Source organism: Tympanuchus pallidicinctus, unplaced genomic scaffold, assembly GCF_026119805.1.
Source record: "Tympanuchus pallidicinctus isolate F22 unplaced genomic scaffold, pur_lepc_1.0 scaffold3, whole genome shotgun sequence".
In the NCBI taxonomy this organism is placed as follows: Eukaryota; Metazoa; Chordata; class Aves; order Galliformes; family Phasianidae; genus Tympanuchus; species Tympanuchus pallidicinctus.
The window spans coordinates 42,559,631-42,572,644 of record NW_026294747.1 but is presented as its reverse complement, the minus strand read 5'-3'; the positions used below and the strand labels follow the sequence as shown (position 1 = coordinate 42,572,644).

Here is a 13,014-nt window from a genome sequence, read left to right as displayed (position 1 = left end):
TTATAACTTTGTGTTCATCTGAAAAAAAAAAAATCTTTGTTTTTATTTTATTAAAATAAACAAATAAAGTTTTTGTGGGTCTGAATGTGATCAGGACTGTCTTGTTTACCTGCTTTGCTATAGAATTTATTTTAGAATATATTGACTGTTCTTCTGATTGTTTGATTTCTTGTTACTTCTGTGACTGCTGTTTACATAGACCTACACGTTAGAATTTGGGAAAGAATATCAACAGCACCAAAACTGCACAGCATGATCATAGCTTTGTGCATCAAGCGAAGTGGAAACACTTGTGATGTTCTAGTTAGAACGGATTTGAAAAATCTGAGTGGTAGGTACTCTGCCTTGTCTTGCTGTCTGCCAAAGCTATAGACCATTTGTCTCTCTCAGACCCTGGCGTGTCCCCACTGCTGCTGGATGTTTCTGGAACCCCAGCATGCTGCCCTAGATTCCCCTACTGCCTGGAGAGTTGGGGAGAAAGCCCTGCTGTAGGCTGGTCCATGAACAGCTCTTACCCAGTGCAGTGACTGGAAACAGGGCAGACAAAGTGCTTCTCTCTTTGGAGTGTATAATTTTGCAGTTCCACTCCTTTTTACATTTCTGCTTGAGAGCTGGCTCTTATTCATTTAGTTACCTGAAAGGTAGTCATTTAGCTGCAGGGCAGGAATTCAGGTAAGAATGAATGATCAAGCCTTTCATCTCTGACTCTGGCTTTAAGTTCAGGTTAAACTGCTCTTGCTGTGCCTTATTATTGCAATCAGACTATTAGCAGAAATATTAACTGGGATAATTTGCATCAGTGTAAATGACTGATTGATACTGTAGGCACTGTAAGAACCCAGTAGCATGAGCTAAAAATGAATGATTTTCCATGAAGTACACTGGAAATCTAGATGGATTAATGAAACAGAGCATTTGGTATGTTTTGAAAGGCACTGAGTTTGGTAATGAAGGTCTGATGCTTCTTTTGCAGGGAATGAGGGAGAATTGCCACCCATGAAGCCCTAAATCATACCTAGCCTGTGGGTGTTTTTCTGTGGGCATGATAAATCTGGTGGCTTCAAGCTTCTGAAGGAAAAATGCACAGTCCATAAAATATCACTGGTATACTTTGCACACTTTTGTAAGCTTTACTAAAAGGCTGAAGTCTGAGAAAGCAAGTCAGTGTGAAGACAAAGGCTTGGGTCCAGAGAGGAGCTAGAGTTGCCCACATCCTAGGTTCAATTCTGTGTCAGAACAGTGCCCAGCTCTGGGCTCCCCAGTGCAAGATAAACAGCTTTTGTGTCCTTGTTCTGTCCCCTCCCTACTCTTTGTGCCCTTTAGCCTCCCTTGCTGGTGGGACAGTATGAGAAGCTGATAAACTGAAATGTCCTTGTCTCTGTGCAGCACTGCTCAGCAACAACTAAAACATCAGTATGGTATCAATGTTGTTTTTCTCCTGAAGCCAAAACATAGCAGCAGCATCATACCAGACACTGTAAAGGAAAAATCAACTCCATCCCAGTTGAAACCAGAACACACTGGATTGAGTCTGGCCAAGGGCTTTGGAGATGATAACTGATAAGAGTACCCTTCATCTCAGGAGAAGCTGGGTCTTCTGAGGCTGTTCAGCCTGAAGAAAAAGGGGCTTAAGAGAGGATCATAGATACTATGTATTCGATTATTTGATGGGAAGAAATGAAGATGAGGGAACTAGAATCATCTCAGTATTTCCTACTGACAGCACAAATTAAAATGTGACAATTGGCATGAATTCAAGAAGGCAGTTTTTCACTCTGAGGATGGTAAAACACTGTCCATGTTTGTCCAGAGAGGTTATAGAGACTCCATCTGTGAAAGTATTCAAAACCTGACAGGGCATGGTGGTGGGCAGCTGGCTCCGAGTCACCCTGCTTCAGCATGGGGGCTTGGACAAGGTCATCTCAAGAAATCTCTTCCAACCTTAAATATTCTGAGACTGCGTGATTCAAAAAGTTGCTAAGCCTGTATTCAGCTGCTGCTTAATTTCAGCTTATATGTACCCTGTGTCTGTGTGTATCTGCGTCTCGTTCCTTGAGTGTCCCTTGCAGTGTTACCAGTAGACCACTAGGAATCCAAAGCATCTTGTTTCACCTCATGTGTGGCATTTCAAATGTTCCTAATGTCTGCTTGTTCCCCTGCCCAGCAGTGTGTTAGTGCCAATGAACTTCAGAAGTCAGGTACATAAGTTCACGCACAGGGGTTGCAGTCATGTTTCAGAGACAGGGATTGCTTTGCTATACTCTGTCCTGGTTAAACATGGTAGGTGAGCTGAGAACCAGCTATGTGGGTCAGCCATATGGATCCAGCAGCAACTACTGCTGTTTTCTTCGAAATGTGACTGAAGACAAAATAGGCAGAAGCATGCTGTAGCTGTATAGTAGCTCAGTGACTAGACAATCCACAAAGGTGCAAGTTATTTCCTTACCTGAAGTATTCAAACCTGTACTTTTCACAACCCCAAAATACTGGCTACAAAAGAAGTCTGTTGCAAAGTAGAAGCATTCTTCCATTTTTTCTGTTGGTATTTCTTAACTGTTCTTAAAATAATTCGTACTTCATTATATCAGACTCAGAAGATGACAAGATAGCTTAAAATCTAAGATTTTTGCTATGGTGCACATTCCTTATCAAAATTCAGTTTCTCTTGCAAAGCATTTGCCTCAAAATAGCCTTCAGCCGTGTTATTGGGGTGTGCCATTGGGAAGCAGAAGCTGTGGCTATAAATCCTAACTAGAAAGATGTAAGAAACACTTTGCAGAAGCAGGAATTAATTAAAATACAGCACTCTGCTAAGCCTTCTGTGTTGCGATGATGGTGCACCCTGCATGCTGGGATGTGACTGCTGCTGCAGGCATCAGCTTCTGCCCCGGTTTCTGTGTAGGCTCAGTTTTGGAAGGTGCAAACTTAAAAGGTGGACATTGTGACAGTGTTTGTCAAGTGTCTAAGTGTCGCTCAGGATCCTGGCTTTGTTGGCTTTATCTCCCGATGTGTTTTCCCAGGGCAGCCCTGAGGAACTTCATCAGAGATGCCCTTGGGGACAGAGAGGAGGAGAAGCTATTGCTGAGCAGTACTGCTGTGTTTGCTTTATGAATAGGCTCAAGTCATTAGTGCCGTCACATCCCTGGAAATTCACTTAAAGAAGACATTTGAAGGAGAATCTCTTTATTCCTGCACACATAAACACACACAAGTAAAGTTTATTTTTATTATGCTTTCAGATTAATAGCTACAGCAAAACCTCAGTTTCATTTTATCTCCCAGATAGCTCCAAGAAAAAGAAAAATCACTGCTTCTGCCTGCAGCCTAAACAACTCACTTTGCTATCAAGTGCCATCTCAAAAAGAGGAACAGTATAGACTAATTTCATACCTATTCAGTTCAGTAATAGGTATTGTTCTAACTGTACCTCTAGTGGTAAGAGACAAGACAGCTTATTTTCCATTGCTAAGCAGCAGTTAAAACAGTGTGCAGAATACAGCCAGCTCTAATGGTCTTAGAGGAATCAGTGTCTGAAGTTTTTGTTTGCATTCTGAAGTCAACAATAAGTGTAGTTCCCTATTAATGTTCATTTAAGATAGTTTATGGCTGCACTAGTTTCAGTCAGGATTCTGACTTAATGGTGTTCTGAGTGGCCTGCTCTCTCTTAGAAAGAAATATTTATCAGTAATGCATTAAACTGCTTTAATCCACTTGTTTTGTTTTGATGTAATGATGAAGAGACATAGAAGGTAACACAGGAAAAAGAGGGTAATATGAAACACTGCAGAAATAAAAGCTGGTAGCATGAATGGTACCAAGCTGCAGGCAGAGAAGTATTTAGGTAGGGATTCATAAATCAGAAACTGGCATTTGTGTCTGAGATGCAAAGACATTTGTAAAACACTTTTATGTTTGAAAGACCAAAATCTAGGCAAGACATAAAAGCCTAAGTGCATTAAACTGTGGGAGTTTTTCCAATACTAATTCATGAGTTCAGATTTTAGCCACTTGTGTACATGATTTAGGAGAAGGAACTGACTCATGACTTGCAGAGATAATGAATGGGCAAATGCTTAAATGCAAAACAATAAACGTTGCACAGCGTGCAGGAACCTGCATTCTTTCTTTCTTTACAGCTGAGAAATGATTTCAGTGGACTAAAAGCACTGTCATGACATGAGATATTCAAATGCTCTGCTCCTGCAAGTAAGGACACATAAACAGAGGCATAGAAGGTGTGCTGCTGCACCTAGAATTCTGTGCATGTATCCAGTGTTCCTTCATTATTTTAATGAGTGTGTAGGCTAGTGTTTAAAGCTTATGCAGGTGGGCAACCCTATCACATTCAGCAGAACAACTACACTTCGCTGCCACATAAAAACTTAAATGTTCCATTGGCACAAGCTGAGAAAAACAGCATTTTGTCAGATGGATCCCATACAGGTGAGTCAGTGATACTTTACTTAGCTCAGTGTGCCTTACACTGTGACTTGCAAGAGTGTTTGGAAGTAAAGACTTCAGCCAGCTGCCTGAGTCAGAAGAGTGTATCATCACAACATGATATGAAAATGTGGGGGTGAAAAGTTGAGACTGTCCCTCTGTGAAGATTATAGCAATGTCTGAGTCACCACAGGACATGAGAAAGCTGCAGGCAACGGCATGCAAAGTGAGCTCTGTCTGACTTGTCCTCTTATGTAACTCCTACATCATCATTTTTTCTGCTCCATAGATAAACTCAGAAAAACAACAAGAAGCAGTTACTGAAAGCAGTACTCTTATTTATTCATTTATATGAGACAAACATGACAAAATATTATGTAGCTTCCACACACACTTTAGTACAGGACCTGCCACTTTCCTTGCTGGTTCTGGTAAGGCTATCTTTTTGGCAGTCATTAAAAGGATGTTTGCACCCCCTAGCGTATAAGAATTTACAAGAAATCTTATAACAGCCTTGGCTGAATGAGGATGTTTGATATTAAGTCAAAACAAAATCTCCCTCTTATGATCTTAACAACTTAAAGGGAAAGGCTTGTAAATTAGAAGATCTTCCTGAATGTTGTCCCCCACGTCCCTGTATTCAGAGCTATTAGGACCTGAAAACTGCTTCTGTACACTTGGGTGTTTATTGCACTGAAAGGCTGCAAGGATCTACAGTGAAAAATGATGTTGTACTGAAAACAGATAACTCAAATCCAGGCCTCTCTGAACCTTAGGGATGTTGGAATTAGGTTCAGCTCATTAGCAAGCTAAACTTTGTAATGGTGTTTCACTGCAGGTTGGGGATTTGGGGATGTAGATCTTGACTCCAGTTAGGTGCTGCAAAAACACGACACACACGTTTAACTGCCCTCCAGGAACTGCTGCCCAGTTTGTCAGAGCAGCCAGGCCTTAATTTCTGACAGTGGCTTGCATCCTGTTGCTCAGAATTGGGTCTTGAAACACCTTTGAAAAACTTCTCTTAACCTCCATCGATCCCTTTCACATCTCATTCTTCAGGTGTGACTTTACTTACACCGAATTCTGCCCATCGTGTTAAACAAGATGGAAATATTCATTATGATGGACCACTTGAGCTGATTTGTTGAGACCCAAACTGCAGTTCAGCTTCTGACATTCTGTCCAAGTATTCAAAGTCTGAATAAAGCTCAGGATCTGGCTCATGAATGTGAGTGTGAAATGCAAGTAGCTTGTAGGTACCATTTGAAAAGGCCTTATATATGCTGCCTGGTTGATGGTCGCGGACAGACTCTGACCTGACCACATTGCATGTATTTGATTTCCAGAATTCCCCTGCTCATTCTCCCATCAAAAAAAAAGGATCTAATCATTTTCCTTGAGGTTTCTGCCACCCCACTACTGCAGCCTTGGCAAGTGCCTGACATCCAGAAAAATGATACTGCCAAGCAAAAAAAAAAAAGGTCTGTTTTCATTATCCAAGCAGAATTAAATGGGAAAAAAAAAAAAACACCAAAAAACAACAATAAAAAAAAAAACAAATCCAAAAACAACCCAAACTGCATAAATGATGAAAATTAAATTAGATTTTCTTTACTTTCATTATCTGAGTACTTTCTTATAATGAACGTATTCTAAGATATGACTTTCAGCCAATGATATTTACTGTATTAAAAACAGACTGATTTTAATTACTGCGTAATGTTTAATAGAGTTAATAGTCCCTCCAAACCACTGTATGCAGTAATTTGAAATGAATTTTTTTTTTTTTTTCAAAACAAGAGCCATGGCCTTTTGACAGGTGCTCTTCAGTGCTACATCTATCCTGCTCTATGTTAGAAACCACGTGAACTACTGAGAATGGTTTAATGAGAACATGTTAAAAAAAAGTACTTTAACAAGGAAATTATAGTAGGATTTATCAGTGCCAATTTTAAAGTGACTCTCCACCCATATTTGAAAAATTTAATCTATCTACTTTAGAAACTGGACTAATTATTTTCAAGTTCCTTTTTTAATTAAAAAGCCAGATCTTTCCATAGCAATTAATTTCTGGTTTAGGACTTTTTTTTTTTTTTTTTTTTTTTTTCCACTTTCATAACTAGATACTCAGGACTGTGATTTCTGTTAGACAAAACTCCAGCTGGAAAACTACTGAAGTTTATAAATGCTTCATGGTTACTAGGAAAGTGCTAGAGCCCTGTTTCTCACTTCCAGGAACAACTCGGAGAATCCTATCTGCTGCCTTCTGCAGGTTTCCCAGCAGCATTAGTGCTATCACAGGGAGGCTGGGGGTGACTGCAACTAGCCTAGCCGTGTCCTCTCAATCTGTCTATGGCTTGTAAGACTGATGCTGTCTCCTGGTCACAGGGTGAAGAAATATTGACTGTTGGGTTGAGGTTCAGGTGCAGCTTGGTTTGGTGCTGATGAAGTTATCACTCTCTCAGACTGTTTGAAGTGAATTGGTGGAACTTTGATTTACAGTAAATGTTGCTGCTGGCAGTAAGCAAGCAAGATACTGCTTGATGTTTCAACAAATGGCCAAACTGAACGCTTGAGTTCTCTTGCCCAAGAACGTGAGATGCTTTACCAGGAGAAGATGGTTTTATTGGTATACACCTATGAGTGGGACACAGACATTTAGGTCTGTCCCTGCTCTTAAAGCAGAATAAAATAGCCCCAGTGTTCTACACTGGCCATTGAAGAACATTGTGGATAGCCAATGAGAATTCTTATTACATTACTAAAAGAAGTCTTGCATAAGCAAAAACAAATCTGCTCTTCACCCATGCTATTTTTCACAGGAATATGTAACGTGAAATGTAGGTATAGAAGGATAATGCACTGGTTTCCAGGGAGTTCAGCTGAAATTATATGTAGCAGATGATGTGGTAACTCCCCACACTAAATAATGACAATAGCTTAGGAAATTAGGGATCGAACAAAAGGCTACACACTAGAACTGTCTAAAAATTCAAATCAGTGTCATGTAGTAGTTCCTCTTAAATGCCTTCTTGGATGTTTAAGGCCATATGATACAGTTGGCAAAGAAACATTCTAAATACACTAGAATTACATGTAAACTGAAATGAGACGTTGCTCTCATGCTCTCAAAATAAACTGTCCTACTTTCCTGGCTTTTCAATAATGCCCAGTGATGTTTCTGGTGAGTTGCTCCTTTTCCTTTAAAATATGATGCTGAGCAAAATTAAAATTACAGATGAGACAGCTCTCTGCACTTATTTTACAGCTATGATTGTGTGAAGTCATATTCAAGGTGGAAGTTTTTGTTTCCTTTTTTAAGGAAAGCTTGTCCTGTTCCCTTTAATATATGGGGTTGGTGAGGTGCATTTAGTAACTCATTCTCATCCCTTTTGAATGTCTAATACAGGATCTTATGTGAGTATGATGGTGCCTCTTCACTGGGTAGATTTTTTTCTGCTTCAAGAAAACTGAAAGGTTCCGGCCTTTGCAGAGACATTAATACCCAGTCAGATATCCCAGCAGCCCCACTGGCTATTATTCTAAGAGGCATCACCTTAAAGTCTTGGAGAGAAAGCATTACAGTTAATGTAGTTTGGTGACTCAGTGTAATATTCACTGCATTTCCTTGGCCTGGCTTAATGGCAGAAACAGCATGCTCTCTGTGTCAGAGAAAATTACCTGATGACCCTTCCTATAGCTTGGTGCTGTTCTTAACTGGATAGCTACAAAATGATGTGTGCAAAATCTTGTATGGAGCCCACTCCTCCTGCTCTGTCCCATAGGGAACTCATTTCCTATCAGCTTGCCTATTAAATAATAATAATAACAACAACAACAACAACAACAAAAGCTGTGGCCTTTTCATCTGGTATTACGGTATTATTCATACGGTAATATTTCATGTACACACCATAGCTGCCCAGTGATCCTACTTTTCTAGTGCAGAGATCAAGAGAGAGAGAGAGAGATAAAACTACAAAAGGGCTTTTTTTTATTCTGAAGGAAAACAAAGCAATTGTGGCATTCCCTTGGCAAGAAGCAGCCTTGTTCCATTCAAGGAAAACTCTTACCTCCAGCAACAGCCTGGCACAGTAAGCACACAGGTGATCTCTGTAATCTGCAATGGGAGAGCTGAATGTTACTTCTTTGAATGATTAAACAGATTAATTGTGAGTGACAGCTGGAAAATGAATGTCATGTTCTTGAGAGGCCCTGGATGATGCCAAAATCCACTGCTGGTTTGCACAAGAGGCATGTCATCTTCTAAGGACCTCACCCCTGGCCACAATAGATTGACTCTGCGCATTTACAGCATCTCTGTAGGATCTCTGTAAGAGCTGCTGTAAATGCGCAGAGTCAATCCATTGGTTCCTCGCATGTCTGCTCAGACTGTCAGGAAAACTTCCAAAATTCCATCCTCAGTGCTGGTTCCCAAAGAGCATACAGCTTCAGACTCACTTTACCAAGATATGGTTCTTCCTTACTTGCGTGGAATTCAAGCAACTGGCTCAGACAGACCTTTGGAGCCTTCATATGCTGACCCTGCAAACTCATCACTCTGGACTGCGTCTCCAATTTTTTTTCCCGAAGCCTCACTGTTCAGATGTGAGTGTCCCCTGTGGCCCCAGCAGCAGCCTTTTGGTTGGCATCTCAGTTCCCCAGTGCAAAAGGTTTTGCTGAGGGATAGAGGCAGCTGCAGTGCAACATCACAGAGGAACAGACTGTCAGGCACTGTTGCTCACCCCATGATTGTGAGTCCTTCCCATGCTAAGGACCATCCCGTCACCCAAGGGCATGTCCATCATTTTGTTTGTGAGCCTGAAAAACAAAGGGAGATAAATCATCAACTGTAGAGGAGATCTCTGCAATTTGGCAGAACTCCTGATTCACAAAACTACGCTTCTGGTTCCTGCCATTAGCCCTGTTGTTGCATTGTGTGCAGGATCAGATCACTCATCAGGCCAGAATATTAACCATCGAGGCATTAATTCTGAGGGGCCCTTAAAACAAAGAGAACTAATAGAAAAATCTCCTCAATCATATGAAATCCACCATTCAGAAATGAAAAAAAAAATAATGCAGTGAACTTGCAGTGATATTGCACTGTATAAAAAGGTTATTAAAAATGTATTTGAAGGACCAGCTTTGTCAATACTAATGCACTGAAGGAGTAGAGGGTTTCCCAGCTCAAGCCCTGATGTACTGACTTACCGAGGGAGCAATGACTGCAAGCATGGATTTGAGTAGCTTACGTTAGATAAGTGTTTTCAGACTCCATATACAGGGAATTGTTTTCTGTTGTAGAATGATGGGATGCTCAGTAATACTGAGGTGAAATACGAATAATGTATTTTAAAAGGAATATTGACAGCTAGCTATTGGTTCAGCTCTGGAAATATGTTTGAAGGTGGTGATGGTGATATAGTGTAGAGGAATGAGGGATTACTGGTAGGAATGTGCATGATTTATGGTTTATTTCTTGGTTTTTATTTGTGTATAATCTGAGGGATTTTGGAGGTGATCTGCACATTCTCTAACGTAATTTGACCATACCAAGTATATGCAAGCACTCAAACATCATAGAGCATAATTAGTTTTGCTTTGGGAAACAGGTCTGTTCTTTTATTTTCTATTCAGACATCTTCGACCTGCCAGCTCGTTTTGCACTCATTAACAGCTGGAGCAAGGTTCCTACTGTGAGTTTCTGTGCATGTCTTTAAGGACCAAATGACCAAATGCCAGTCTGCTTTTATTGCTGTAAATGGCCCCTAAGAATAATAAGACAGCAAGGAGAAGTCTTTTAAATCCCAACTTCCAGTCATTTAAGATGATGATGACAGAAGTAAGCATTTATTTTTTAATTATCACTGTGTTTTTTCTTGATCATCCCCCCCTTTGAAGAATTCAGACAACGCTTTCCTCCTCTTTTGTACATGCAGCACATTGGTTTTGTCTTTGAGCAGCCTTAGTGTCTGTGGGAAGCTTCTGCAGTTATTTTGTTCTCAGAGCTCTCACCCTAAGAATGGCCGGTCCATCTCCATTGACTTTAATACCTTACTGAGTGCCGTGTAGTAGCAGCAAGACACAGTAGAGTCGCAGGAGAACAACATGGTAGCACACAAGCAGTTTCCATAAAGCTTTTTGTTGTTACTGTTGTGCTTTTCACATGCGGCTCCTTGTTACTGTTTGCTTTTTTGCTTGCTTGTTTCTATCAGTACTTCAGCAGGCATTGGACTTCTTGTGCAGGGATGCACTAGCAGGACAGCCTGCCCCGGGGATGACCTTCCCCCGTTTGCAGGTGGGCGATTGCAATACCTTAGAGAGACTTGTCACACACCCAGAGCACTGCAGCTGTCGTGCCGCTGTGGAATGCCTACACGGCACAGCGCTGCGCGACGCACCCTGCGCGCACAGCCGCGATGTCACACCTGGCCGGGAGGCTCCCGCCGGGCGAGGGGCGGCGCTGCGAGCTCACATCGGGCCGGCAGCTGGCTGCCGACGGGCCGCGAGCTCCTCCCTGTGGCGGCCGCTCGGCGGGGCCGCGGGCCTCGTCCGTCGTCCTGCTCTTCCCAGAGAGGGGCGGGCAGACCCGGACGCCGCCATGCCGCTCACTGGGCGTGATAGCGCCGAGCGGGTGGTGTACGCTGTTAGGTAAAGCTGGGAAAGCGTCTGAGCGGCGGCTCCATAGCTCAGTGGTTAGAGCACTGGTCTTGTAAACCAGGGGTCGCGAGTTCGATCCTCGCTGGGGCCTGGGTGCTATTTTTAACGGCCCTCGACATCTCTCGTATATTTTAGGGCGTTTTGTTGGTGGTCGTGAACTGCGCGTATCGACGTGGGAATGTTTGCTTCGAGAGCGCGCAGGAAGTGAACGGTATGGATGAAATGTGAGTGTGGGCAGTGAAGGCCCTCGCACTGTCTTCAGCTCTGTGCTGGCTGCGAACAGAGCTGCAGCTGGGAAGGAGCACAGGGGTGGCTGGGAGTTTGTTTGTACAGCTCACAGCATGGTTTCCCTGATGGGAGCTTTGGCAAAATGCTGCTCTGGGCATTAAAAGGAACAAATTGCCCTGGAGTGAAGAATAAACTGGGCTGGATTATGGGAGTCCTCACAGCTGAGGGAAGGCTGAGCTGCTGGGTTACGGCTGGGCAGAGCAGGTGCAAGCATTTTTTGTCTGCAGCCTGACACATCACCACAGCATGCAGGCAGTGCGTGGTGTGGCCCTACAAACTGTGCGGCCCTCCTGGCTGCATTATAGCTGGATATGAGGGCCAAAGACTGCTCACTGTGCTGTGTTTTGGGATTGTTGTCCTCTGAGACTCCTGGCAGTGGGCTGATGGAGGTGGTGACACAACCCGGTGTTGGGAGGGCCTGCTGTCAGTGTGAGGGTTGTGTTGTGATGCCATGTGGCTGTAGGGTCTGTATAGAGGAGCTGGTTTCTGCCATCAGGAGAACTTCAGACCTCTGGGCTGACGTTTGTGCAGGATGCCTTAAGAAATCATTCACGTGCTTACAAAAGATAACCCAGAAACATGTCTCTGTGTGCTTGTGCCTGGCATAGCACAGCGTGGTCAGTGTCTGAGCGGAGGTGATGGGAAGGGGTGATGTGTTCGTCGTGGAAGGACAGATCACGTGTCATGAGTGCTGATCTGTTCCCCAACTCCAGCAAATGTAATAGGAACAGAGTTTGTCTATTCCTTCTTGTAGCTATATATAAAAATTACCACGGAAGGCTTTTCTGAAACGCTGACAGGTTGATACATGCGCCTTTATAGTGGTTCAGAAGCTGCGTGAGTGGGAGCTAAGCCACCTAATGTCAGCATTTAAACTGTGCTTCCATTTTAGGAATATACTAACCGAATCCTCCGAATTAACTGCATGCTGTTATGTAAGTGTGGGAGAGAGGCAGATGCTCCTGGAGGCCTCCAGAGGGAGAGCCTGCTCACCAAACCAGGGTCTGTGCTCTGCCAGCGTGCTTCTGGACATGCATGGGCATCCGCCGTGGCTGGGAACCATACCGAGCATCAGATGCTTTGGGGACACAGTGTCACAGCACTTGAAAGTGGGGTTTGGAATGTGTGACTCATTTTTCTGCTGATGTAGGCAACTTTTCCTTTTTTTTTCTTTTTTTTTTTTTCACTTTGAGAGGCCGGCCTTTATGAGTAAGCAGGGCCTATTTTAAATAGTAGATTTAAAAAACTGTCTTTTATAGTTGTGCTGCTGTGGTACTGTATGTATGTAGTAGACCTGTTACAGCTGTCCCCACGGAAACCCACAGACAGCAGCGTGTGGCAAGAGAAGTCCATAGCACCTCTGGGCCCCCCAGCTCAGTTGAACTCAAGTGGAAAACAGGAGATGCACCCAGCCTCTCCATCCCCTATGAGACACTTAAGTACCACTCCCTGATCCCAGCCAAGGAGTGACCTCTAAAAACACCATCCCTTACAAGCCGTGTTTTCAAAGGTCTTCATTTCGTGCTGAAAGAAGTTTTAGCAGCTGTTGTTGCTGAGGGTGAGAAATGAATCAAAGCTCTGCTCTGCTCTGAGAAACTGAGGTGACTTTCACTGGGTTCAGTG

At 42.9% G+C, this 13,014-nt stretch overlaps 1 non-coding gene across 1 annotated transcript; it reads left to right on the top strand.

Moving 5' to 3' along the window:
* Nucleotides 1–11,121: 11,121 nt before the first annotated feature.
* On the top strand, nucleotides 11,122–11,194 carry TRNAT-UGU (transfer RNA threonine (anticodon UGU)). Its single transcript has one exon. It is a non-coding gene; the product is annotated as a tRNA-Thr (tRNA).
* Nucleotides 11,195–13,014: the final 1,820 nt, after the last annotated feature.